Source organism: Calonectris borealis, chromosome 16 (genome assembly GCF_964195595.1).
Source record: "Calonectris borealis chromosome 16, bCalBor7.hap1.2, whole genome shotgun sequence".
Lineage (NCBI taxonomy): Eukaryota > Metazoa > Chordata > Aves > Procellariiformes > Procellariidae > Calonectris > Calonectris borealis.
In genome coordinates, this window is record NC_134327.1 from 5761723 (window position 1) to 5787875 (window position 26153).

Below are 26153 nucleotides of genomic sequence, written 5' to 3' on the forward strand. Positions count from 1 at the left end.
ATCCCCAGTCCATGATAAGCAAGTATGACAAGGCCAGGAAATAGTTGGTGGTTTAGACAGTCTTTTCCTGGAAAGATAAGGAAATAGATTTCTTTATTAAAGCTGGTACAGCTCAGAGTTTTGTAATGGTGCGTGACACTGCAAGGACAATGCTGAGACATGCAATTACATTTTAGGAATACAAAGCCCTGGCTGTTAAATAGAAATTGTAAGCTAGGACAACACTTGATTGTAATAAGGAAAGGAACAAAAATAAGCCAGATTTTCTGTAACTTCCCAGCAAGTCAGTAGAATGACTTAACAGAGAAATTTTCCTTTGTGTAAAGCAATACCAAGATAGGAGCATTCCCTTCAATGCTACCGCAATCCCTCTCCAGAGAGAGGGAGAGACTTTACCTGCTCACTTTTGAGGCTGAGCTCAGTGTAAGCATTATGATGGGGGGAGGAGAAAGGTTCCTGTTCTTTGCAAAATAAAATAGAGTGCTCTGTGTATGTTACAGTCTCCCTCAGGATCCTCCTGGCTCTGATAAGCTTCTGTGTCTGTTGGGGGGTTAATCTTCCTCCCAGTTTGTGAGCATTCCCTGGGCTCCGACTGCCCTTTAGAGGCCACACGGATGCTCACGAGCTGTAATTGCACTTCCAGATGTAGTTGGGAGGTGGGGAGAAAAGGGGGAATGAATTTTGAGGCAGAGGCCAATTTTCTTCTATTTTTTTCTGTTTATTTTGGATATTGGAAGTAAACCAACAGAAATCACAGAGAGTAATGCAAAGGATGCTTCTCAAATCGCTTTTTGGGAGAGAGAGAAACTGTGCCAGAAAGACTGCTGGAGATTAGAGCACACAAGCCAGTTCAGCCTATATAAATATGAGATCTGTGTATGTGCACATCTCTCTCTTTTCAACAAAGCATTTTAGCAAAGCTGACTAGAGGGAGACTTCTGCAAGAAGACAAAAGGCAGCAAGAAGTCAGAGGGCAGTAGGATGGGGCAGAATGATCAGGAGACCTAGAAGCTCAGAAAGCTACTGAGAAAGGCTTTGAGAGGATTTCCTGTAACTTCTCAAAGAAGGCTTACCTGCCTCACCCAGCATACCACAGTCTAGCTGATCTCTGTGCTGTGCAGTGAAATACCAATGAGGAAACAGTAACCAAATACTATCTCAATGCATTTAAATTTGAAGTACACACCCAGGCCGCTATTTTGGGGATAAATAATGAAGAAGACTAGAGTCCGTGAGAGGCATGACAACATCCCTTAGAGAATATCTTATAAAACTCTTTATATGTGTGTGCAGTCTGTTCTGTAAGCTTATTTTTCTCCTTTACTTTTACTCTCCTTTACTTCTCCTTTCTCTTTACTTTTTTTTTGTAGTGTCCTAAGAGCTGGGTAGCTTTGGTTCAGGCAAGGACAGAGTAGAAAGTTATCAGTCAAAACTGTTAAAAAATTATTTGACTCTCATCTAGGACAGTTTTATTCTGCTTAACCTTCTTTCCTCAGTAGATTCACTGAAAAAAATTAACCTATTTCTAGTTATCTCTTGAGTAGAAACTGGTGCAGTTTCAGTGGGCAGCTTGTTGCAGACTGTATCTTGTAAGCTTGATATTCTATATTGCATTGAATCATTTATCAGGAAGGAGCCTTTCAGTGTGGTAGCAGAGGTCTAGCTACTTCTGTTAAAGTCCACAGAAAATTTCCCATCTAGCTTTAATTTTGATTATGCTAAGCACTGTTACAGTATCTGAGGGAAGTCCTGTGAAATCGACAGGAGTTACTTCCTCCTGACTTAGTGGGAGCTACGGTATCTTGTTAAAGAAATCAGTGCAAAATGTGTAGTTCACTCTAAGCTAAGGTTTATGTGGTTTGAAATTATCTGTGCTGACCATAGTGCATCACCACACAGCTGAACGCTGTAGAGCCTGCGCTGGTGTTTGGGCTCAGCACACTGCACAGTAAATTAGTGCAAGCTAAGGCTCATGAGGCTGATTCTCTACTGTCCATGATCCTCTTGATGATCCTCTGACTGCTATCTCGTATACTATGGCTAGTCTATTAACTTGCCTCAAAACCAGTTGGTCTGTGGCCATCCTTCTGCATTTAGTCCTTTATTAAGTTATTCATTAAAAAATTAGGAGACTGTTCAGACAATTGCAAAAATCCTTTGTTAATAAAGTGCTGATTATGTAGCACTTTGATCAGAAAGTGTCCCAAGGAGACAAGTAGATGTTGCATCCTTAGCCAGCTGCTGCCTCACCTCTTCCTGCTGCCGCACAGCATGCTGTAAGGGATCTCTCCATTCCCAAGGAACCATTTTTGTTGCAGAGATGCTTCCATGTTAAAGATATTAACAGCTGGATGAAATTCCCCTGGAAACTAGTACAGGCTTGTTATCCAAACATTTCTAGGTATCTTTCAGATATCTCTATTTACATATTTTTGGCTTCTCAGCCTGGGCAGCACCGATACGTATTTTAAATTACGTTCATTCTAAACGTGATTACGTTTTTTGGCTCTCTAAGCTTTTGTTGGGAGTAGAACAGTCTTCTGAGAAGCTTGATAGAAAGTTTGGCACCACCATACATGCAATCAGGACATAAAACACTTTGTATGTGGTCTAATTATGGTGTATGTCAACACTTACATGCATCTACTCCGCTGGGATTGTGTTGTGTAGGCGTTACCATTCTGTTTAAATACTGCCCAGATCAGGCTATTTACAGGTGCTTTTTCTTGGAATTACCAGCGCTATATTTATCCTGGTACGTTACAGAGCAGGGTATGCTACCAGGCAGCCTGCCATGAATGCTATAGAACAGAATACAGAAGCAGAGTGGGTGTGATACAGCTCTTAGGATCCAAAGCTAAAATTCTGCTCCAGGCAAGACCAGGGAGAGGAAAAGGCATGTGAAAGCCGGGGGGGATGTTAAAAAAAAAAAAAAAAAAAGATACAACAGACCATAAGCTGTTGCTGGAAAAATGACTGTGTGGAACAACCCCCAAGATGCAGGATGCCCAGCAATATCAAATTGAAAGTAAGTGGCAGAAGATTCATAGTTACCAAAATAAGTCCAAAACATCATGGACTAATAGTTGAAAGAAATATTAACTGTACCAAACAAAAATATTTGGGCTTTATCATTGCTGGAAACATCTGTTATATAGCAGTTATCTGGGAAATCAAAGCAGTCCATGATGAATTGGTTCTTCACAGTATCTCTGTCTGTCTCTGATAAGAGAGAACTCTACCTATAGCAAGTCTGGAGGTGTACAGCACTCTCAGTACTTTCCATTAGATCCACCTTTACTAACTTTCTCAAAGTAACTTTGTCTCAGGCAAGCTTTTTTCATTCTTAACATCTTTCTTATTTCTTTACAGTTCATCGTATCACTGAAATGAGTTCTCATCCCCTGGGAAGAAATTTCACTGCAATTCAGACTTCTTCATAACATAGTAGTGTATAACAGATTCAGAGGTGCTGTGTCCTACCAACCCAAGTAAGTGTGTTTCTTGTTACATATTGCACTATAAGTGGTGTGAAACATGACTCACTAGGTTTTTTATGTCTCCTGAGTGCCTGCTGGATGCTGCCATCTTGTTAAATCGATTGCCTTTCTGAATTCTGCCTTCATCCACTTCTAATGAAAGTCACACAACAGGAGTTTCTGGTTGTAAAACAGCCTGTTGCAATGAGAATTGAAAAATTCTCTAGTCCCAGCTGTGGCATTCACCCACAGATTTTCTGTTCTTCTTTGTCTTTAGGATGGTTTCATGCTGTGCTATATAGAAAGGTGATTGTTATGGCTGACAAAGTAAATGCATATATAAATAAATGTTTACAGATGAATGGGAAATTAGTTTCAGTTTCTATTACTTTGTGCTTTTGGATTCTGCCCTTGCCAGCAATTAAGTGTTTAAATACTGAATTGAAAACAGAGCTCAAATTGATATTCTTTTGTTTATCGACTTCTACTTGTACATGAAAATTAGCTTTTTAAGTTCATGGAGATATAATTCCACTACTTGGTTCCAGCTAAGACAGAAATTTGTTCATACTTGATGGAATTTGAATGAAAGAATTCTTTACTTAGAATATGCTCAAATGTGGCTGTTGGTTAGGCTTACAGCTGCTGATAAGCAGAGTAGGCATAGGAATGTTTGTGCTAGTGTTACTTACTGGGTGATATTGTTACCACAGAATCAGACTGGTTGAGGTTGGAAGAGACCTTTGGAGGTCATCTGGTCCAAGCAGGGCCACTTAAAGCCAGTTGCCCAAGACCACGTCCAGACAGCTTTTGAATATCTCCAAGGATGGAGACTCCACAACCTCTCTTGGCAACCTGTGCCAGTGCTTGGTCACCTTTCTGATAAAAAAGTGTTTCCTCATGTTCAGAGGGAACCTCCTGTGTTTCGGTTTGTGCCCATTGCCTGTGGTCCTGTCGCTGGGCACTACTGAAAAGAGCCTGGCTCTGTCATCTTTACACCTTCCCTTCAGGTATTTATATACATTAATAAGATCCTCCTGAGCCTTATCTTCTCCAGGCTGAACAGTCCCAGCTCTCTCAGCCTTTCCTCACAGGAGAGATGCTCCTGTTCCTTAATAATCTTTGTGGCCCTTTGTTGGGCTCTTTCCAGTATGTCCATGTCTTTCTTGTACTGGGGAGATCAGAAATGGACACAGTACTCCAGGTGTGGCCTCACCAGTACTGAGCACAGGGGAAGGATCACCTCCCTTGACCTGCTGGTAATGCTTTCTGTAATGCAGCCTGGGATACCATTTGCCTTCTTTGCCACAAGGGCACGTTGCTGGCTCATGTTCAACTTGGTGTCCACCAGGACCCCGAGGTCCTTTTCTGCAAAGCTGCTTTCCAGTTTGGTGACCCCAGGATATATTGGTGCATGGGGTTGTTCCTCACCAGGTGCAGGACTTTGGACTTCTCCTCTCCTTGTTGAGCTGCCTGAGGTTCCTGTCAGCCCAATTTCCAGCCTGTCGAGGTACTTCTGTTTGGCAGCACAACCCTCTGGTGTATCAGCCACTCTACTCAGTTTGGTGTCATCTGCACACTTGCTGAGGATGGACTCTGCCCCATCATCCAGATGATTAATGAAGTTGTTAAACAGGACTGTACCCAGTATTGATGCCTGGGATACACCACTAGTTGCTGACCTCCAAGTAGGCTTCATACCAGTCTTCAATCCACCTCAAGGTCTGCTCATCCAGCCCGTACATCAACAGCTTCTCTATGAGGATCTTATGGGAGACAGTGTCGAAAGCCTTACCAAAGTCTAGGTGGACAATATCCACTGCTCTCCCCTCATCTACTAAGGCAGTCATTTCATCGTAGAAGGTTATCAAGTTGGTCAAGCATAACTTCCCCTTGGTGAATCTAAGGGGATTCTTACACACTACAGTTCTTTGAAGAAGTGTTAAGACTTGATAAGATATATATATAAAAATCTTGATAAGATATAAATACAACACGACAGAGAGGAAACAGTCGAGAGGTTCCTGGACTGTGTGGAAGATAACTTCCTGATGCAGCTGGTAAGCGAGCCTACCAGGGGAGGTGCCTCGCTCGACCTACTGTTTACAAACAGAGAAGGACTGGTGGGAGATGTGGTGGTCAGAGGCCGTCTTGGGCTTAGCAACCATGAAATGATAGAATTCTCGATACTTGGTGAAGTAAGGAGGGGGGCCAGCAAAACCGCTACCATGGACTTCCAGAGGGCGGACTTTGGCCTGCTCAGGTCACTGGTTGGTAGAGTCCCTTGGGAGACAGTCCTGAAGGGCAAAGGGGTCCAGGAAGGCTGGACGTTCTTCAAGAAGGAAGTCTTAAAGGCACACGAGCGGGCTGTCCCCATGTGCCCTAAGAAGAACGGGCAGGGAAGACGACCGGCCTGGCTGAACGGGGAGCTCTGGCTGGGACTCAGGAAAAAAAGGAGAGTTTATCACCTTTGGAAGAAGGGGCAGGCAACTCAAGAAGAGTACAGGGATCTCGTTAGCTCGTGCAGAGAGGAAATTAGAAAGGCAAAAGCCCAGCTAGAATGCAACCTGGCCACTGTCATGAGAGACAACAAAAAATGGTTTTACAAATATATTAATGACAAAAAGAGAGCCAAGGAGAATCTCCATCCTTTATTGGATGCAGGGGGAACATTGCCACCAAGGATGAGGATAAGGCTGAGGTACTTAATGCCTTCTTTGTCTCAGTCTTTAATAATCAGACCAGTTATCCTCAGGGTTTCAGCCCCCTGAGCTGGAAGACAGGGACGGTGAGCAGGATAAACCCCCCATAATCCAAGAGGAAGCAGTTAATGACCTGCTACGCCACCTGGACGCTCACAAGTCTATGGGGCCAGATGGGATCCACCCGAGGGTACTGAGGAAGCTGGCAGAGGAGCTTGCCGAGCCACTTTCCATCATTTACCAGCAGTCCTGGTTAACAGGGGAGGTCCCAGATGACTGGAGGCTTGCCAATGTGATGCCCATCTACACCCAAGAAGAGCTAGAAGGAGCATCTGGGAACTACAGGCCGGTCAGCCTGACCTCGGTGCCGGGGAAGATTATGGAGCGGTTCGTCTTGAGGGCGCTCACAAGCCAAGTGCGGGACAACCAGGGGATCAGGCCCAGCCAGCACGGGTTCATGGAAGGCAGGTCCTGCTTGACCAACCTGATCTCCTTCTATGACCAGGTAACCCACCTCGTGGATGAGGGATAGGCTGTGGATGTGGTCTACCTGGACTTCAGTAAAGCCTTTGATACTGTCTCCTACAGCATTCTCCTAGAGAAGCTGGCAGCTCACAGCTTAGACAGGTACACCCTTCGCTGGGTAAAAACCTGGCTGGACGGCCGAGCCCACCCGAGACTTGTGGTGAATGGAGTTAAATCCAGTTGGCGGCCGGTCACGAGCGGTGTTCCCCAGGGCTCAGTTTTGGGGCCAGTCTTGTTCAATATCTTTATCAATGATCCGGATGAGGGGATTGAGTTTGCAGTAAGTTTGCAGATGACACCAAGCTGGGCAGGAGTGTTGATCTGCTCGAGGGTAGGAAGGCTCTGCAGAGGGACCTGGACAGGCTGGATCGATGGGCCGAGGCCAACTGTACGAGGTTCAACAAGGCCAAGTGCCAGGACCTGCACTTCGGCCACAACCACCCCATGCAACTCTACAGGCTTGGGGAAGAGTGGCTGAAAGCTGCCTGTCGGAGAAGGACCTGGGGGTGCTGATTGACAGCCGGCTGAACATGAGCCAGCAGTGAGCCCAGGTGGCCAAGAAGGCCAACGGCATCCTGGCCTGTATTAGGAATAGTGTGGCCAGCAGGAGTAGGGAAGTGATCGTGCCCCTGTACTCAGCACTGGTGAGGCCGCACCTCGAATACTGTGTTCAGTTTTGGGCCTCTCACTACAAGAAGGACATGGAGGTGCTGGAGCGTGTCCAGAGGAGGGCAATGAAGCTGATGAAGAGTCTGGAGCACAAGTCTTATGAGGAGCGGCTGAGGGAACTGGGTTGTTTAGCCTGGAGAAGAGGAGGCTGAGGGGAGACCTCATCGCGCTCTACAACTACCTGAAAGGAGGTTGTAGCGAGGTGGGTGTTGGTCTCTTCTCCCAAGTAACTGGCGATAGGACGAGAGGAAATGGCCTCAAGTTGCGCCAAGGGAGGTTTAGATTGGACATTAGGAGAAATTTCTTTACTGAAAGAGTGGTCAGGCCTTGGAACAGGCTGCCCAGGGAAGTGGTTGAGTCACCATCCCTGGAAGTATTTAAAAGACGTGTAGATGAGGCGCTTAGGGACATGGTGTAGTGGGCATGGTGGTGTTGAGTTGATGGTTGGACTCGATGATCTTAGAGGTCTTTTCCAACCTTAATGATTCCATGATTCTATATTGTGATGTAACGGCTGGGAGAAGGAGAGCAGGAACAGAGATTGCTTTCTGCCTGAGAAACTGGAGTCTGATCCTGACTGACGTTATCATGCGGGAACCAGATATTTTTACTAGGCTGGGTTTTTTGAAAGGGGATAGTTCAGGTGTCTGTGTGAGGTATGAACTATATACATTAGTAAAACAGATTATACTTTCAGTTTATGCCATGCCTTTGACACTATTTTCTAAATACAAGAAGCTTTCTAAATTCCTGAAGCTTCTTATCCTGGTATCACTGGTGCCAAAAAGGGTTGTGGTCTCTAAAGAAAAAAGGGATTTTATGGCTATATCTTTGTAATGAGGAAACGAAGACTCAAATTGTTTAGAAACCTATGGGAATCAGAGAGCCCTTGACTGGCTTTCCTGCAGGAGGCAGCATTTTTCTCCTCCCAGTGCAGCAACAGGAGAGATATTTTGTGTCCTTAGCTTTTCTGCATTAGCAATCTCTGCTGCCCTTCAATGCCTGCCACAGTGCCACCTGCACGGCCACAGCGCACTCCTTCACCCTGGTGTCTTCATCTTCCACTTCCCCTTTCCCCGCTGCTTGCTCATCACATCAGAGAGCTTCTACCTCGGTCAAATATTAATAAGAAGACCACATTTCTATTAAAACCATTGTTGGTTTTTAAGAAGTGCTTGAAGGAACCATAGAAAATTCTGATCACTTCTCAGAAATGAGACTGAATTGCAGAAATGCAATTCTGTGGAATCATTTTACTGATGTGCTGCAGCATCAGTGCAGCTACTATGGCCATGCAGGGGATGTAAGGACAGAGCATTGCTGTGGGAACACCACGTTGTATCGAGTTACACCACACAAAACAAGCAGTTGCATTTTACGAGGCTCCTTGCTATGGTTTACTTTATAACAGCTCAAATGTGTAACATGAAACATTTATTTTATGAATTAAACTTTCTGAAAGAAAGGATGAGAATTCACTGGAGAACTTTTTTAACATCCTACTCCCAAAAGCTAGTAAGTTCTTTGCGTCTAAACTTAGGTTATATAGCAAGGTGTAGAGATGTACAGAGAAATATGAGGTGTGGTGACACAATGTTCTCCCAAGCTAAATAATTTTGCTTGAAAGCAACCTCAGAAGCAAGTTTTTCAGCACAGCAGTGGATTATGCAGTGAAAACTATTATACAATGCCATCCTTCCCTGCAAGGGCTTCACCTGAAAAGAACTTGCCTTGCAGCTGGAAAATTAAAGCAGCACGGTTTCAAAGAGACAGGGGAAGATAACCCGAGGAAGATCAGCTTAAGAGAAGTCTGGGGACCAGGCAAATGCTAATGATAACAGAAGAAAGGTAGTGTTAAAGACAACTGAACATAAGGGACCTTAGGTTTCTGTTACAGTTCTAACCACTGACACTGGCTTTTGGAAGGATCACTTCGTTTCTTAGCGTCTTACATACCTGGCCAGAAGTGTTGACCTTCACAGGGGCCTCTTCAGGCACAAACCAACAGTTATCTGAAGCAATGGACTGATGGGACAGCAAAATTATGTTTTGCATGAGCAAGAGTGTGTCTGTGTGTGCAAGAGAGCGGGGGAGGGTCTTCCCTGGCTTCTGGAGGGAGAAGCAATGCTGGCAGTGGGCAGACCCAGCAGTGAGGAGGACGGTGAGAGTCAGCAGAAGGACATTTGCCTCACTTTCTCTCAAGCTGCCTGATGATGCTACATTAAGCACATGGTCGGTACTGGGAAGGGGAAGGGCAGATGCGGGCAAGGCTGGGCACGCAGGTGGGGGAGACCTTTCCAGGGGCAGGAAACTGGCTCTGTGATGATGCCCTCAGTTTCCAGGGAAGACTGAGCCTCTGAGAGTTTTTCTGAAGTGCTGCCAGATCCCTGCCTATGATCAGATGTGGTACTTCATGGTATTGTTAGAGGATTTAATTAGCAGGCGCTAAGGAGTTTAGCTCCAATGCTGAAAAGAGATATATTAGTTCAAAACATAAAATATTTATTTGGATTTTATTGGTATTTACACAGCACTTTTCCAAGACATTTAGATATATATGCAGTGACTAGTGGTTTATTGTGATATGTGTAGGATGAGCCATGATGTCTGTGTGTTGATATCAAAAGTTACTGGTGGCCTATGACTGAGCCTTCCACCCCCAGAAACAAGGGATATGTGACAGCCTAATTAAGAAATTAAACGTGCTGGTAGAGATGAAATCCTGGGAATGGTAAGCAGAGGCTCTGAATAAAAAGGTTGAACCAAGGACAAAACTAGGGCTTTAATTGTGAGTTTCCTCTGTGATTGGTAGAGTGAAGCGTCTTGAGGAGCAAAAGTCTGATGATTCAAATCACTGACTGATCAAATTACTGACTGGCCTGGAGTGTCTTTGGCTTGCAGCGTAACAGTAACTTGGGATGTAGTGAGAAACAGTGCATTAATCCCCTCCCTACGGCCCTCCGTTCAGCAGAAAAAAGCCAACAATGTCAGTCTTGTTAAGAGAAGCTGCAGAGCACAACTGACAGGTTAAACAAAGATTACACAGCAAGTCCTTTGATTTTTGTGCTGCTTCTCTCAAAATCTAGCTGCAAATGGGGTCAGAGCAAAAGACAACTTGCTCCTGAAGAAACCAGCTGCGCGAGGGCTGCGGGCCCCATCCCGTCGGGTGATGGGGGGCCAGCACTGACTCAGCCCCTCTCCTGGAAGCTGGGATTGTTTGTGAGAAGTGTGTCAAGCCAGCGCCTAGCCTGGCTGCTCCCATCTGGGAACCTCATCCGAGCACAAATGCTGGAGCTATATTGGTCTTCCAGGCCAGTGAGTTAGATTTATGCCTGCTCTGATCTGCTTGAATTTACTGGAGTTATTCAAGGACAAGTGCGACGGCAATATACCCGGCAGAGCAGTATACCCATCAGGTTTGAGGATGGGGGAATAGGGAGGTGTGGGAAGAAGGAGGGAAGGTTGGGAAGGAGCCTCTTTCCTCCATATTATCAGGCAGATAGTGACCCCTTCCCCAGACACAGTGGACTGCTAGGATTAATGAGGCTTCTCTTCCTCTACGCTTCACAAGTTAAAGCTTTCATCTTCAGGGCTGGACACATAATGCTATGAGTCATTTTTCCTCATCTTACTATTAGGCACTTATGAATCTACCATACCGATGATGTACTCTATTCTCTTCTCACTGGTTCAAAGCTTTGACCCCTATTGGCACATCTTCTGAGCAAGGAAGGCGCTGGCCTTGACTGCCGGGCACATGGCAGTTGCAATTCCTGCCGAAGCGCAGTGTCTGCAGCAGGGCACAGAAGACAGTCCTGGTTTCACTGTATGTTGGCTGCAATCTGCAGGGAAGGGTTCATTTGTGGCAGATGTAGAAAAGACCAAAAACTCCCTCCTCCTATTTAAAATTAAAAATCCAGCTCCATTTTTTTTCTGAATCCAAGCCCAGCAAATGAAGAATTCTGGCCAAGATGCTGATTTTACCCACTGACCACAGATAACAGTAGAAACAATGCACTAGTGGTCCTCTGGGATACTCAGCCCCAAAAGACTGTGGCCTCTTCCTTATTTTTAACAAGCATATTTATGTGCTCATCCACAGGAATGAAAACAGCATCAGCTTAAATTCAGGTGGTGTGAGCGTGAATGACTTCGTCTGAAAAAACAAAATTTGCTTAGATTTATAAGTAAGCTTTACCAGTCAGCTAAATAAACCTTTCCTGCAGGGGAAAAGGGGGGCTTCAAGCTTCCCACCCCCCAACACAGGCACAGATCTCCTGTCACGTGAATGAAATAGGCTTGATGCCCTGGTGATAGAGATCCCAGCTGTTTCAGGATTTTCTCTTGGGTGGGAAGCGACTTGCAAAGCAGTCATGTTTGTGCAGGGAAGTATTATGTCAAGAGCAGGGAGAAGAACTCTGTGTTTGTCCTGGCATAACAATGACTTGGCATGGGCTCAGCTCTGCTCAGCAGCTTCATTTCTGGGGCCAGCCTATAAGCTCAGGAGGAAAATATCTAATCAGCTGGTCCAACTGCTGTAGGGTGGTTTCTTTTTAAACACTGCCATCAAGTTATAACATGTGATTTATCTTCTAATGAAATAACATCCCCACCCTTAAATCATAATTTAAGGACACAGAGACTCTGATGAGCCTTTTATAAATAACATTCATAAAATTATTTACATGTGTCCTATGACTGTGCTGGAGGTTGCTAAGGCATTACCCTTCTCTTGAGAGGAAGAGGCTGAGACAGGGTTTGAGTGTGCGTGTGGTGTCACACCAGGGAGGTGTGATGCATAAGGGTGTTGATTTACAGTACATTTTTTTCATCCCGGTCACCTGAGCTGGAACAGTTACACAGCTCCATAAGCTGAGTTCATGCACAACGGTTTCAAGGGCTGTCTGTGCAGAGCTCTTTTTTTTCCTACTTATTTCCTTTTCCAATTAAATAAAAATAAAGTAGAAATTAAGACATAACTGACATTGCAAACACTAAATTAATGATAATGGTGAAAGCAGGAGTGCCAGGGTCGTGGAGTAGAGAGCAGGATACAACAGAGCAGACAAGCTTGAAAAGGAGTCAAGGAACAGGAGGTTTACAACATCCTCTCTGTCTTGCTTAAGCCTGCCTGTACACGTGATCAGTGAAGGTAACTTGTGACGCCAAGCAGACACCCACAGCAGTATGCTACAGGGCAATAATAAAATTGCTTTCAGCTAATTATCGAAATGGTGTCCTTTGCTGTCAGAGTGCCAGTAGTGGGAGGCCCCTGAGTCACTCGTGCCATGTTTTCCTGACTCTGTTCCAGCAGCGTTCAGGGAAGATTTCCTTGCAGAGCACTAACAGCTGTGCTGGTATATCAGTTGTGCTGCTCCCCACTCATTTGCGGCTTATTTCTAGGCCTCCTCTTGGGGCCCAGTGTCATCATAACTGATGCACGACTAAGACCTCAAGGTTTAAGAAAAAGGGAACTGAATTTCTCATTCCAGACTTCAGTTTTAATCCCTGTAAAAACAAAATATTCTTCCCTCCTCCGCAAAATACAAAGACTAGCTGCTGAGGATCTGCCAGGTAATAAGTCAAGCCAGGAGCTGATCAGATCACCTGAAGGGATGTTTGTGTGTACCAGCTGCAGCAGAGAGCAGATGGCTCTGTGTATACCTGTTAATGGCTTTCCAAGGAAAACAAGGGATCACCAATATCTGGAGAGGCCACCTAAGGAGCAGGATGCTGGCACATCTTTGCCTTGACCTCAGAAAACTTCTCAGAAGAGAGGGCAGTGTTAGGAATAGCAGTTTCCCTTGAAAGGAAATTCAAATTCCTATAAATCACGTGTTCTAACACAAAAACTGAAGTAAACCATATGCTTCTCCTACCCATGTTTTTCTTCTTCATCTTGGTCCATTGTTTTTTCAGAGGCCAAGTTTTCCTCAGGCTACTTCTTCTTTGCTTTTTCCTTCAATTGAATTGGTTCTTTGTTTTCTTCTTGGAAACAGCCTCCCTCTTCCTACCCCCATATTTTTTTTTTACCCCCTTTCTCCTTTCCTTCTCAAAAAGAGCAGCTGAAAGAGCTGGCACCACCACACACTGCCTGCTTCTGGGGTAGGAAAGACCACTGGACGCTGAGATGCAGGAGAACAAAGGTGGAATTCCTCTCCCTGGCCACTAGCTACTTACAGCACGGATGTGTGTACTCTAAGCTCTTTTTATAGTCAGTGGAGAGAAATAAGCATTTTGAGGGCACAAATGCCCCAAAGTGTGTTAGATTATGCTAGATTACGCTTTAGGTTGAGATGAAACACATCTAGACTCTATAGTGTCCAGATCAATCAGGGTCATGACTATATTTAATCAATGCCTCACTCTTTGAGTCTACTATTGACCTGGTGGATGACTTGGACAAGTCACTTACCAATCTGTAAAGTGGAATAATGTTGTGATTTTACTAAAGACTATAACTTGGTTAAGTTTTACTTTGTCTACAGCAGGATTTGACTTTGTGCAGTGCTGTTATCCTGTTACTTTTGCCTTCTTTTCTAACCTTCAGACTCTTTTGCAATAGGAAGTTGTGTCATTTCTTGAATTGGCAAGGGCTTGTCTAACATCTGCAGCCACAGGGATCAGAGCTGGAATTTAAGACCCCTCTCTTTACAGGCCAGAGCTTCCTTTGTCCAGAGAGCAGCTAACCCCTCTCTTCTCAGAGGGCTGCTGCTGTTTTGGGGAAGAGAGCGATAGAGGATGTTGAGTGTTTTCCGCTTTCCTGTCCTCACTACTAGAGGAGGACAGTAGGAGGACACTAGAAACGTTCACTGCATCAAAACAGCCTTCTGAGCTGTGGCAGGTAGGAGAGGTGGTAGGTAGCGAACTGGCCAGGGTTTGCCCCTCAGTTCTTGTCTCCTTGAGGGAAGGTGAGGATAGGTCAGCTGGAAGCATCAACAGGTCACGTAGTGCCCAGAACACTGCAGCTGGGCAAGAGTACCTGAACTTGGACAAAGCACAAGGCATGGGTGAAGGGCTGAGCAGGATGCTCAGCAGAAAACCTGCCTGATGCAGTGGCTTTGGCAATGTTATCAGGTCTCTCAGTTTCATTATGGATTCATAATATTTAGTGATATAAAATTCTGAGTCTGTTCTCAAAAACAAACAAACAAATTCCCCAAACAAAAACAAGTTTTTGTCAAGGAGAAAAAGCTGGCAAATACAAACCATAAAGTCTGAGACTCCAGACCAAAACAACTGTTCGCCAGCAGGATTCAAAGTTAACTGTAAAGTTTCACAATTTTACCCAATCCTATCAATTTCTAAGGTCCAATTCAGAGATTTTGAGCATTCCTGAGCCTCCTCTGTTTTGTTGAGTGTGAAGACACATCAAGGTCACCCCATGATATTTTCTCTCTCACTCCTTGCTTTATTCCATTTTTTAATTGCATCTCAAATCTGAGGTCACCAGAGGCAGCTGTGCTTGCTTTTGCATAATTAATTAGCTGCAGATTAGCACAACTGAAACCATTCTGCTATTTTCATTCAGGCTGACTTTTACCCAACAACATTTATATTATTCATTTTTTCATTCCACAGCTTTACCAAATTCTTCTTTTGCCATGCAGTTCTCTGCTAGGTTGGATTCTGCCATGCATGATTTGCCCACAGGAACATCCTGACTTATAAAGGGAAGGACTCTTCATCCTCTGCTTCAGTGATTAATTGAGTTTACAGCCTCTGTAAGTTGAGGTGCTGGTAATGTCCTTGAAAAAAAAAAACCCACATGTTCAGTTCCATGCACAACAGATGAAATAACAGGATATCTGGTTATTAGTTTTCTTATACACTTCTGGCTTTTGGTACAGGATGTACCCAAAGGAAAGATCCTGCTCAGTCATCATTATGGTGACAGCTTCATACATCTGCTCATTGTGGAGGCATTTGCAGGGACTCCCTGCTCTTTCACCTCTTCCTGAAAGGCAAGAGAGCTGCACAGTTCGGAGTGCCCGCAGTTAGCAGGTGCTGTGCTGTTTCAGCAATGTGCAATCTAGCTCATGTATGTTAGATGGCATGAAAATGGCCTGCACCTGTCAGAGCATCGGCATTTAAGTAAGACATGATGGTACACTGACGTTGTGCAGTGTACTGTGGGATAGTGTTTCTAAGCTTGTCAGTTAGGTCTGCAGGAACTTTGATCTTTGTTAGCCCAAAGATTTACAACTTTCAAAGTGTGCTGCTGGAAAAATCTCATGCTGTGATGGTGTGAAAAAAAATGCATGAGAAAGAACAGCTTCTCAATGCAAACCCCTTTGGTTACATCTTCTCTGCGTTCGCTTCCTTCCCATTACCTGAGCAAAAAGCAAACACAGAACAGCAAGGACCACAAAAGCAATTGTAGTGCTGAGAAGCTATTATAGTTCTAGCTCAGCTGACTAGTTCAGTTCTTCCTACTGGTGCATTCAAGCTAAAGGAGAAGCCGATGCAGGAGATATGTTTTCCATATCCTCAGATTTTTGGCAGTTGCACACACTAAAAATACATATGAGAGAAGAGAACATAGTCTGAAACCAGCAAGGACTGCCTAAATTCGAGGTTGCAAAGTGACTGAATTTGCCTTGTATCATTTGGGAGTGGGCACCAGGGCAGGCTGTGTCTGTTAGAGTGCCTTCTCCAATTACATTTGAGTTGTGGATTCAGTTTTAAGTCCTAATAGTTAGCCCTGCTTGCAGAATTTACCCTGCTCCTACTCACAGATGCCTTTCCTCTATAGAGGTCTTTAATTATGTGGAAACACACTCTAAATATGCATGTAAGTTAACTCCTACTCTCTATGCTACTAGCAAAGCTGCAGCTGGCATATGGAGGCAATCTTGAAGTGTTCGGTTCTGATCGTCAGCTGTTTTTCCCAGGAAACATTCCCGGAAGAAAATACATCAACAATTTCCTGAAAGACATTTGACTAAATCATTTAGCGCACAGCGCATATGATATCTTTAACCTTATCTCTTAAGAGTACTGTAACATCTAGTAAGCTGCCGTTGCCTGCACAGAGTGTACTCTTCTGACTGAAGTTCTTGTTAGTACCGGCCGAGCTCTACGTAACTTGGGAACAATCTGTGTTTCCTGTAGGTCATACTCTGCTGCTTGTGCCACAAAGGCACTTATGTCCTGGAAGATCTATCCCACTAGGACAGCTGGTGGCTACCCAGTGCTTTTTAGTTTCTGGGATTTTCTGGATCACCTTGAAAGAGGACATATGGAACGCTGTTGTAAACAGATGTGCAAACAGCTTTGAACTGGTACCATAAGCCTTTAAGAGAAAGATCAGTTCCACGCTGATGCAGATACGCAGCCCTGCAGGCAGTGAAGAAAATGTTCTCTGAATGACAGTCTCTGCCACGGTTAGGAGTGGGACACAGGAGTGAGAAGCATTGAAAAAATGTTGGGGTTCAGGTTGATGCTAGGCAATTAAAACAAGGTATTCTCCCAGAATGGTTGAGTCTGAAAGTGAAGTACATAGAAAGGTCATTAATAACATGTAAAGGATCTTGCAGCCGCCCAGGATGTGGGAAAATAAGGGTGGGGGTTTTTTTCCAAAGATCATGTCTCATCTTTAATTCTGCATGTATAAAGCCCTTGCTTTGTAGTTTAAACAAATTGGTACCAAAAGTTAAAAGGAAAAAGCTGTTCTCAAGCAGAAGCATACATGCATAAGAGGTGGTATTTATAAGAAGTATGAAGCTGTTACTCCTTTTAGTTTCTACATCTTGTTCTAGAATAGAGACTGGTGTCCATCTAAAGGCAGAAGTCCTTGCTCATGTTATAATGAAAAGAGTCCAGCAGCATCAAATGATTAGAAATGCACTGAGCTGGAGGTGCCTTAGGCTAGAACAGTTAATTTCAGCTGGAGTGGAGAGTGGACTCCATATTGGGACATATACTGGTGTAACTATTTTGACCAAGTAATCGTAGCAGTATAAAACCAGGCTTGATCAGGCCAAAAGTTAGTGTGGAAATTCATTAGTAGTGGCTGACCTTGCAGAACAGTTTGTGCTTCAACTCCCAGTTCCTGCACTGATGTCTTTCTGAATTGTCACCTTGTATGGTTCATAAGGCTGAAAGTCAAAGACTTAGAAGACAGGAAGAACTTTATGTATTTTTAATGTAGACAGACTTTTGATGTACTCTTATCTTTGAGACAACTAAAATGGTTTAAATGTTTGCTTGCTATTTTTCCCCTCAAGGCACAGAGTCGATTTTGGTTTGTTGCTGTGTTAGGCCCATGGTTAAAGCCATGGGAAAGAAACGAGATACGAAGCTGTTAGGAGACAAGGCTGAGAGCAGTAAGCTGAAGAAAAAGGAGTATCCCACCTGAATGACAAGTCTGTGCTGCAGTGTTTCTCTTTTCACCCACAACCAAATCTTTGACTTGCCCTTTGCTAGTTGGCAGTCTTGTGATTAAAGGAGCAATTTGGCTTGAGGATAAGACTTAAGATCCTAGAATAGATGAAGCCTTTCATAACATGTTTGATGTTGCAGTGGGAGGGCTAATGCCTGCTCTCCACACCTAATATCAACAAAAGAGTATAAGCTTTATAACAGTGGATTGTTTGCTAGTATCATTAGTTTTAGCCTAAAATAATAGCCCTTAGCACATTACTTCTGAAGATCTGCTGCTGCTGTCACGCATAGGATTCTCTTCATCAACACACAAAGCTATGTGTCCCTGAAACAAATGGCTGCTGCGTGTGTGCTAATTGATACTGTTTCTGATGTCAACTAACAGGTCTATAGTCAATCTATTCCAGTCAAATGCAGATCGAGCAGGTGACTACCCTAAGTTGTGGATACTATGATGAAGCCAAGAGCCATGCTGGTCTGCAGCTGCTGGGGAAACCATTCACAGTTTGCACTTGCACACAAGCTCTGCAGTGTTCTGCTCTCCCCAGCAGCAGTCTAGGAACTGGATTTGGAATCACATGTTGTTTCTACTGTATGAATAGAATTGTGCCAAAATATTTTTTATGTTTAGAGCTGGAGCCCAGACCCCCTCTCCACACCCAATTTTGAAGGTTGGTTCTTGAAAAAAGAAATGTCTAAAAGGAGAAGAAAATGTTTTGCTACCTATATGACTCTTGGCAACCTCTTGCTTGTTTAGTTGCAGACAATGTTCAGCAGATGTCACTGAGTTAACCTCAGCAGGCTACTGTGCGAAGTTGTGCTTTAAAGTCCTGCTAGATGTATACACATTCTCTTCTGATCTAGTTCAGAACAACTCAACATAGCATTCCAGAAATCCACTTAATTGCACTCTGATATTCAATATTTTCTCCACCAGAATCTTTTAAATGTCACTTACCTAATACCCAGCCCAAGTTTAGGGCTGTTCAAGTGCCTGTGCCCTTTTAAGTTTGGGCCCCAGTGACAGAAAAGTTCTGTTATGTTAACCTTCTTCCAGGACTCTGCAGCATACATTCTACTTTTATAAAACAAATAAAGAACATTTTTAGAATAAAAAATAAGAAAAATAAATGCAGAAGAATGGGAGTCCTTGTAGGGTTCATAGGTAGGACATCTTACTATTTTCAAATTAATATCCAGTTCCTTCTCATCTCAGACCAAACTGTATCTAGTGAAAATGCCAAAGCAAACTAGGGATGATAGCTTTACCATGGCTATGTTCCTGGAAGCTACTTCTTCCTTACCTGTGTACTTAAATTTTTTCTGCACCTTCTTTCTTATTTCCTTCTCACCCCTATTTTGACCATATCTGGATGTTATTCTCTTTCAGTCCCCTCTAGCTTTTTGCTCTGGGGTTCACTGCAGACACTCCAAACTAGTTCTTCCCTTTTTCATATTATCAGTCTCTTCAAACATTTCTTTTTTGCTTCTCCGGACCTATGTGCATTTCCCCTGCTCTTAAAATATTAAAGCAGTGTCCTTTTAGATATAAGTTAGCTAAAAGTATTGTATATTAGTTCCATTTACTATGTTCTATAAAAAGCTGTTATAAATATAGCTTTTTCCAAAGGAAGTGTAAGCAGCTAAGAAATTCAGATCTGTCAGATATAAGTATAAATATCCACTTATATTAAACATACTCAGGAAGCTGTGAATAGGAGTATTTACCATGTGAGTCATTTCAGCTTGTGATTTACTAGAGCTAGACTTCGTGCAGGTTTTCTGCTGAATGTGATCTTGATACTAACTGAAGGTGTGTGTGTTTTTGTCAGTAGGAGTGAGTGGCACAAACAGAGTGCAACCTAGAGTGAAAATAGAAATGATGTTCAACTTGTTTATAGCATAGCAGCAGGATTTCCCCTTCTCTCCAGCATGCTACCTGCTGCTTTTTCCAATAATTTTAACTACCAGATAAGGGTTATTCCTCTGGGACATTTTCCCAAGCTAGTTAAGCTCAGTGCTATTGAATTATTTTTTCCTTCGGTGATGTTAAATTCTTCTTTGCTTACTCTTCTGTTGCTCTTTAATCTCTCCTCCAGGCCATTTGTCCTGATTATTGGTTACTATTTACTACATCAGGAGGATTTGTTCAGGAGAGGAAGGGCCTCTGTAGTCAAGAGAAGTTTCAACCCACAACTGGTAGATGCACACCTGGACGAGCAGCCAACCAGAATTAGCATCACTTAGCATACCCTCCACATCTCGCCAACAAGCTGGTTTGGCTGAATGGCTGCTGGGTGGTTTAAGTATCACCTAGCTGCAGAACTTGCATGGGAGACAGGATGTGTGTGCAGGAGGTATAATCTGAGGTAAATAACTTCCTCTTCCAAAATAGTTGAGTGGCATGGGTTCTGATGGGCTCAGCACTAAGGCACTGCAGCAATAAATTTCTGAATATTCCTGGTAACAGGGCTTGAATGAAATGCTCTGTCCTCTAACAATGAATAAACTATTTCCTTCTTCCTATACTCAATCAACATATAAGTGTGTAATCCACTTTGAACCTTGTTATCTGTTGCTAAGATGTGGATTGTGTCTCTAGCTGTTGCCAAATCCTGTAATTTCTATTGCAGCATTGGTGTAGCCTGTCAGGGAACGACCTGAGAAGAACAATACTATCTTCTGCCACTTTTCATCATACTGAGTCAGTACCACAGAGGATATGTTTTTTCCGGTCTAGTTTTTTTTGGTCATAAAACAAACCCTTATTCCATTACTGACTAGTTCTGGTGCTTAAGTCCAGAGTTTTCTTTCTCCAACTAGTGAACGTATAGATCTCCAGGACTGGGTAAGGGTTAACTGGAAATGGTGATTAGGACAGGGAATTTGAATATAGGAAGAAAGTAAAATGTAAGTCAAATGTAAACTACTTTTGAACATTAGTGAAGGTGACGCTTATTCAAAAGGCTTGGGCTTTGAAGTGCACTGGATAGAATCATTCAAGGAGGTATGAATTTTGGATGTGGGCTAAAAATAGCTGAGTCTGGAGAAAGCTGGACTCACATCCTGGTTAAAGACTTCAGCTTAGAATCTATATCTTAAAAGCTTCCATCAAAAAGCGTTTCAGCTCTGCCCCAGTCAGACTAGGCTGCAGAATACTGGGATCCATTTTTTTAGTTTCTATGTTGAACTTACCTCCAGAGTGGGGGGAATTCTCAGCATGTCAGTACTTTGCAATGAGATTATTGCTTAAAGGAAAGTTTCATATGTCTGGACCTGCTTCATAATCCCCCTGGATTTTGAGGAAAAACAGTATTTGTATCAATCAGTGCTCTCAATGATCATCACAGTTCTAGAAAGCTGCCAGCTGAGGTGGCTTGAAGAGTCCTGTGTTTTGCAGAAATGGACACCGAGAGAGATGCTCACTTAGTTTACTGAGCTTTAATGGAGCTATTTTGGGACCTGGAACCCCTACTCATCAGCCACATACTTCTGGGATAAATCATTCTCTCACCAGATTGTTTTCAATTAAGCTATTCTGTCTCTAATGGATTGTGGGCATTGTAGAGTAATTCTGGTTTGAATGAACAGACACCCAACTAAGTGACTTATTGCTACATATGTCTCTAGCTTTATGTGTATTTCTGATATGGGATCATACATTCAGCCTATGCGTAGGTTAAAGAGAAGTTTGCTTTACTTTCTCTTGTTCACAAGCCTATTGCCTGAACCCTCTCCCATCTGCTCGGCAAAGATGAGTTGAAGTAGCTATACTCTCCCTGGACACCATTTCTCTAGACTTACAGAAATGTTACTACAATAGTAAAGGCATTTGTAAATCAGATTTAGCCTGCAGGACACTTGCTTCTGGGCTTCTCATAGAAGACATTGAAAGCCCAATAAAATAGCAGGTCTTAGCTAGGCAGCCAAGCAGCACCATAATAGGAGATAAACAGAGATCCAGAGTGCTTGTGGCTGCCAAAGGGAAGGGTGGAGGGAGGGAGGGAGGGAGGGAAGGAAGGAGATGTAGTCCAGGTAGTGTAGTCATAGCTGCTGCTGTTTGAGAGTTGGTATCTCCCAGCAGCAGTGCCAACATGATGAGGGTATCTGCTTGCACAGGAAGGAGCTGCGAGCAGGAAGGAGTTGGGACAAAGCCAGTTGTAGTTCTCTGGAATGGGGGGAGACGAGGCTGGGGGTGTGTGGAGGAAGAAATCTTAAAATCCAAGCTGACACAGCTGCTTACTGATCCTTCATGTAGGCATCAAAGAGGGTTATAAAGAGGTCACTACGCAGCTGCAGCAAAGCTTTCACGTACCCTCAGTTGGACCATTCCTATAGAACACGACTATGCTCTAAGGGGAAAAGAAAGCCCATGGGCCACTTCTCTGACCAAGATCAGTATGTATTTTTCCCTTAGTTGTCAACGCTACAGACCTGACAGAGAGCGAGCTGTGTCTAAAATCTGCAACCAAGCTCTCACCAGGCCTTGCTTTCTTGACATTATGTGAATCCATTTGTGCAGTCCTGAAACCTCCCAATAAGGACAAGTTTCACTGGGGTTTGGGACCCCCCTTGTACATGAAGTTGTCTTCAAGGACTCTTTACAGTGCAGATTCTTGAACGAGAGCATTCTTTAGCCTGGGAATGACAGTGAAGATTTTGGGGTGTCTGTCAGTATGGAAAATGGCCTCTTGGCCAAACTGCACGTTTGTAAATTTTGACTGGTTTGGCTCCTTATTTTTTTAAACCCAGGTTTCCTCTACACAACAGCAGAAGTCTCTGAGGGAAAAGGAAAGGAAAGTTAAAATAATTTCCTGTTAGACATCTTTTAAGATTAACCAAAATAGCTTAATCACTAACTGTGTTGTGGCAGTGTTAAAATTCAAAAGGTGAGTCTCTTAAAGGAAAGCTTTAAGATTAAAACTCCCATCTTCAGCTGCTATTTCTGCTCTTGGTAGTTCACTCTGTGATTACAACAGATGAGGCAAGTAAAACTTAAGGAAACAGCCCACATTTGTTGATGGTGGGGAAAACAGAAATATTTAGCAGGGTGACTTTTGTCTTATGGACAGGGCAGGGGGGCAGTTATGCCCATGTATGTCTTATGTGGACAGAGCAAAGGGGCAGCCAGTTGCATTTATATTATGGTACCACAATACACCACAAAGCCATCAACCTATTTGTAGCATAAATGTAAATATATATGTAAGATTTCAAAAAGCAGATTAGCTAAATTTTCTTTTAAAAAAAGACCCAAGACAAACCAAATGCAACAATTTGCCTTCCTGCAGTCCTTTGCCCACAACCCCCTCCCCCCAGCCCTGTCACTGTATTTCTAAGAATATGCCACTTTCAGCTTTTCCATGTGTCACTTATACTGTGAACTTCTTAGAAGTTTTATACATAAATCAGCTTCTCAGCAGTACTAACAGAAACCTGGCTTGTCTCCGAGGTCTTTTGATATTTCAGATAATTTGGATTATGAGAACTACCAGCCATAGCACATCCACTTTCAGTGCTCGTTTCTTTGAGTTCGTGCTGTGTATTTCCAGGGAAGGATCAGGCCACCCATCCGCACAGCTCCGGTCGCATCAGGGAGACTGCCCTGAATCTTCAGTGAGTGAGGCTCTGGCCCTATCTACTGAGAAAATTTGTTAAATTATGTCCAGACTTTTGCAATGCCAACTCTTCCTCACAAACCTGACATTTCTGGGGGAAGAAGGGGGGGTTTTCCTGAGGCCTCTCATGTATCTGTCATGATGATGAGTTTCTTAAAAAAGAAGTAGGATTACTAGAACCCATTTACAAGCCTGTTAATAGCAAAACAGAAGCTGAAATTACATATGCAGTTCTGCTAATGAGAGATTTGAGGTTATTTTGTTTTAATTCAATGGCCATTTGACAGGAATGAAATCCACTGACTTACAAGATCTTTGTTTATTCAGAGTCTCTAAGGTGAAGTAATTTAAAAAAAAACCCACTCTTTCTGAGTTTTTTTAGCCATGCCACTAACATGTCACTTGAATCACTTGATAAAAACCCAATGTGATCTAAACCAATGTTACAAGTAAACACTGAAATGATAGAAAAAGGCAGCTACTTTACTGGAAACTCTTAATCCAGGGGCTATTTCTGCTGCATGGGCTCCAAGCAGCTACTGCACAATATGACGTGATTATCTGAAAGGCTGTACCTTGGAGTAAAAGGAACGCTATTGATTTTCATTTTGAGGAGTTACTGAAACCTAGGAGGAAAGGGAGCGAGGGATTGTTAAGTTCCAGGTAAAGTAAAACAGAGATAATGACAACTGCAAGAAAGGCAAGTGGATGGGCAGCCAAAATGTCTGGCTGCCTTTAAAGCTGCATAATTCTGTACCAGTAAACTTCAGGGAAACAGTCAGGTTTGTTTGCCAGGAAGAGATAATAATGTAGAAACCTCTTTCTTGTGGTTTTCTTTAATCACATGGAGGGATAGTGTTAAAAGCCAAATACGCACAGAGAGACACTCCCTTTGAACTACAAAAGCACGACACATCCCAGGCTCAGTTCACTAAACGGGTGCTTTACTGAAAGTTACAGTCATTTCTCATGTTGAGCTGACCTCCTATACCTCTTTTAAAAACAACTATTTTAGCAGCCCTTGCTGTTACTATATTGCCAGGACAATTCAAGCATGCAGAGATCATGTCACTGGAACTGACATCAACGTGCATGTGCCATGTTGCATGTTTCTTTTCAAACATTTTTGAGCATATTTGACAACAGCTGTGCAAATCCAGTTAAAATATTTTCACTAGCTGAGTAGTCATTTCTCCAGAACCGTGCCTGGGAACATTTTGCTGATGTACCATAGTGTGCTATTTCATTTCAGATTTGTAGGTCACCACTTGCTTCTAGTACAGATTGAGCTGTCATTTTTTACAAATGCATGGGCAAAAATAAATCCCTGTCTTGTATCCCTTCGGTGTTTCCTAGGAGGGCTGAGTTGTTTGGTGCTGTCTGCACTACATCTGGAGCACCTGTAGAAAGCACAGGTATTCTGCTACAAGCAGAAACACAGAGACACATCTATGATCCTAGCAGGGATCTTTGTGTCACAGAAGTGCATTGCTACTCAGCGGAACAGTGAAAAAGTTAATTTGCCCTGCCCCAGCCCTACAAGGGCTGATTCAGTTGCATTGAGATGAGGTAAGACCGTATTGTGACAGAGCAGTTGCTCTGCTAGTTAGAGTTAGGCAGTTAGAGCTAACAGGGGGAATGGGTTATAGCTCTTTTTGTCCCCCCTCTGGCCCTTATTAAAGCTATGCTATCTTCTTCAACCAGAAGGCATAACCGAAGCACAGCAGACTCAGGCACGCACCTCCTAGCTGCTTCCCTACCTGGGAAAGAACGTCCTCCAGTGAGATACTAACTACTGCCCTGAGGGGTTCCTCTCGCAGATGCTACTCTCTTACCTCAGCTATGTTCCAAACACTGAGAAAGCTAAAGTTTTTAAAAAGTATCCTGCAGCAAGAGAAAAGGACTTAACAGCTCCTGTGCAAGAAAATAAGAGCATACTGGCCTAAAGCCTGCTTTCTTTTCAGGGAATTACCAACAGGCAGATTACAGCAATCATTTTCCAAATTATAGTAACCAACTGCATTTTCTGTGAAGATGATCTTGGATTCCAGTAAGTAAAAACAGTTACTGTTGTTTTTTCCCCCTCCTTTTTTCCTTCTTCTTCCCATTTTTCCAAGAACTCAGTATTGTATTGTATGCCTGCTTTGAACCAGTGATGGTCTGTATGTATGAGTCATCCAAACAAAGCCTTGTGGTAGTCCCTGCACGTGCCTGCTGTTGCCAAAAAGGCTTCGATTCTTCATGCACTCAGAAAAGACTCTGCTATTTCTTCCTGTTCTGAGGTCTAAATCTCCACAGATCATTGGAAACTTTCTCTCTGTTGCCAATGGCCTTTGGATCAAATTACTCAGGCTCTTATTCAGCTGCAGCCCTTCCCCTGAGAGAACTTAGTTTCTGGAAAGCTAACATCTGATGGCCCTACCTATGAAATCACAAATTAAATCTGACCTGATGCAGATGTAACTAGGCAAATAAAATAGGCTGGTTTTCTCCAACCCCTCAATTAGTTTTTGTGCAAAAGGGATTTCTTATGTTTTAGCAAAAACTCAAATACTTTTGAGATCTCTTTTGAATTCAGTTTTGCAATCACCGTCAACTTTCTGCAGCAACTTCAATGGGAATTTTGCCTAAAAAAGTCTGAGGAAAACTGAGGCCTTAACTCTGTATTGCTTGCTAATGCAGTTCACTGTAAATCTGAAATGTTCTTGGATTGGTCAGTGGCACGTATTTTCTCTTGGTCAGTCTTTTATTTTACTCCATAAATATTCAGCCTT

General features: G+C 43.3%; 1 long non-coding RNA gene across 1 annotated transcript; it reads left to right on the plus strand.

Moving 5' to 3' along the window:
- Positions 1-288: 288 nt before the first annotated feature.
- On the plus strand, positions 289-25224 carry LOC142089050 (uncharacterized). Its single transcript, XR_012676083.1, has 3 exons — positions 289-3028; positions 3373-3491; positions 25084-25224. It is a non-coding gene; the product is annotated as an uncharacterized LOC142089050 (long non-coding RNA).
- The last annotated feature ends 929 nt before the right edge of the window (positions 25225-26153 follow it).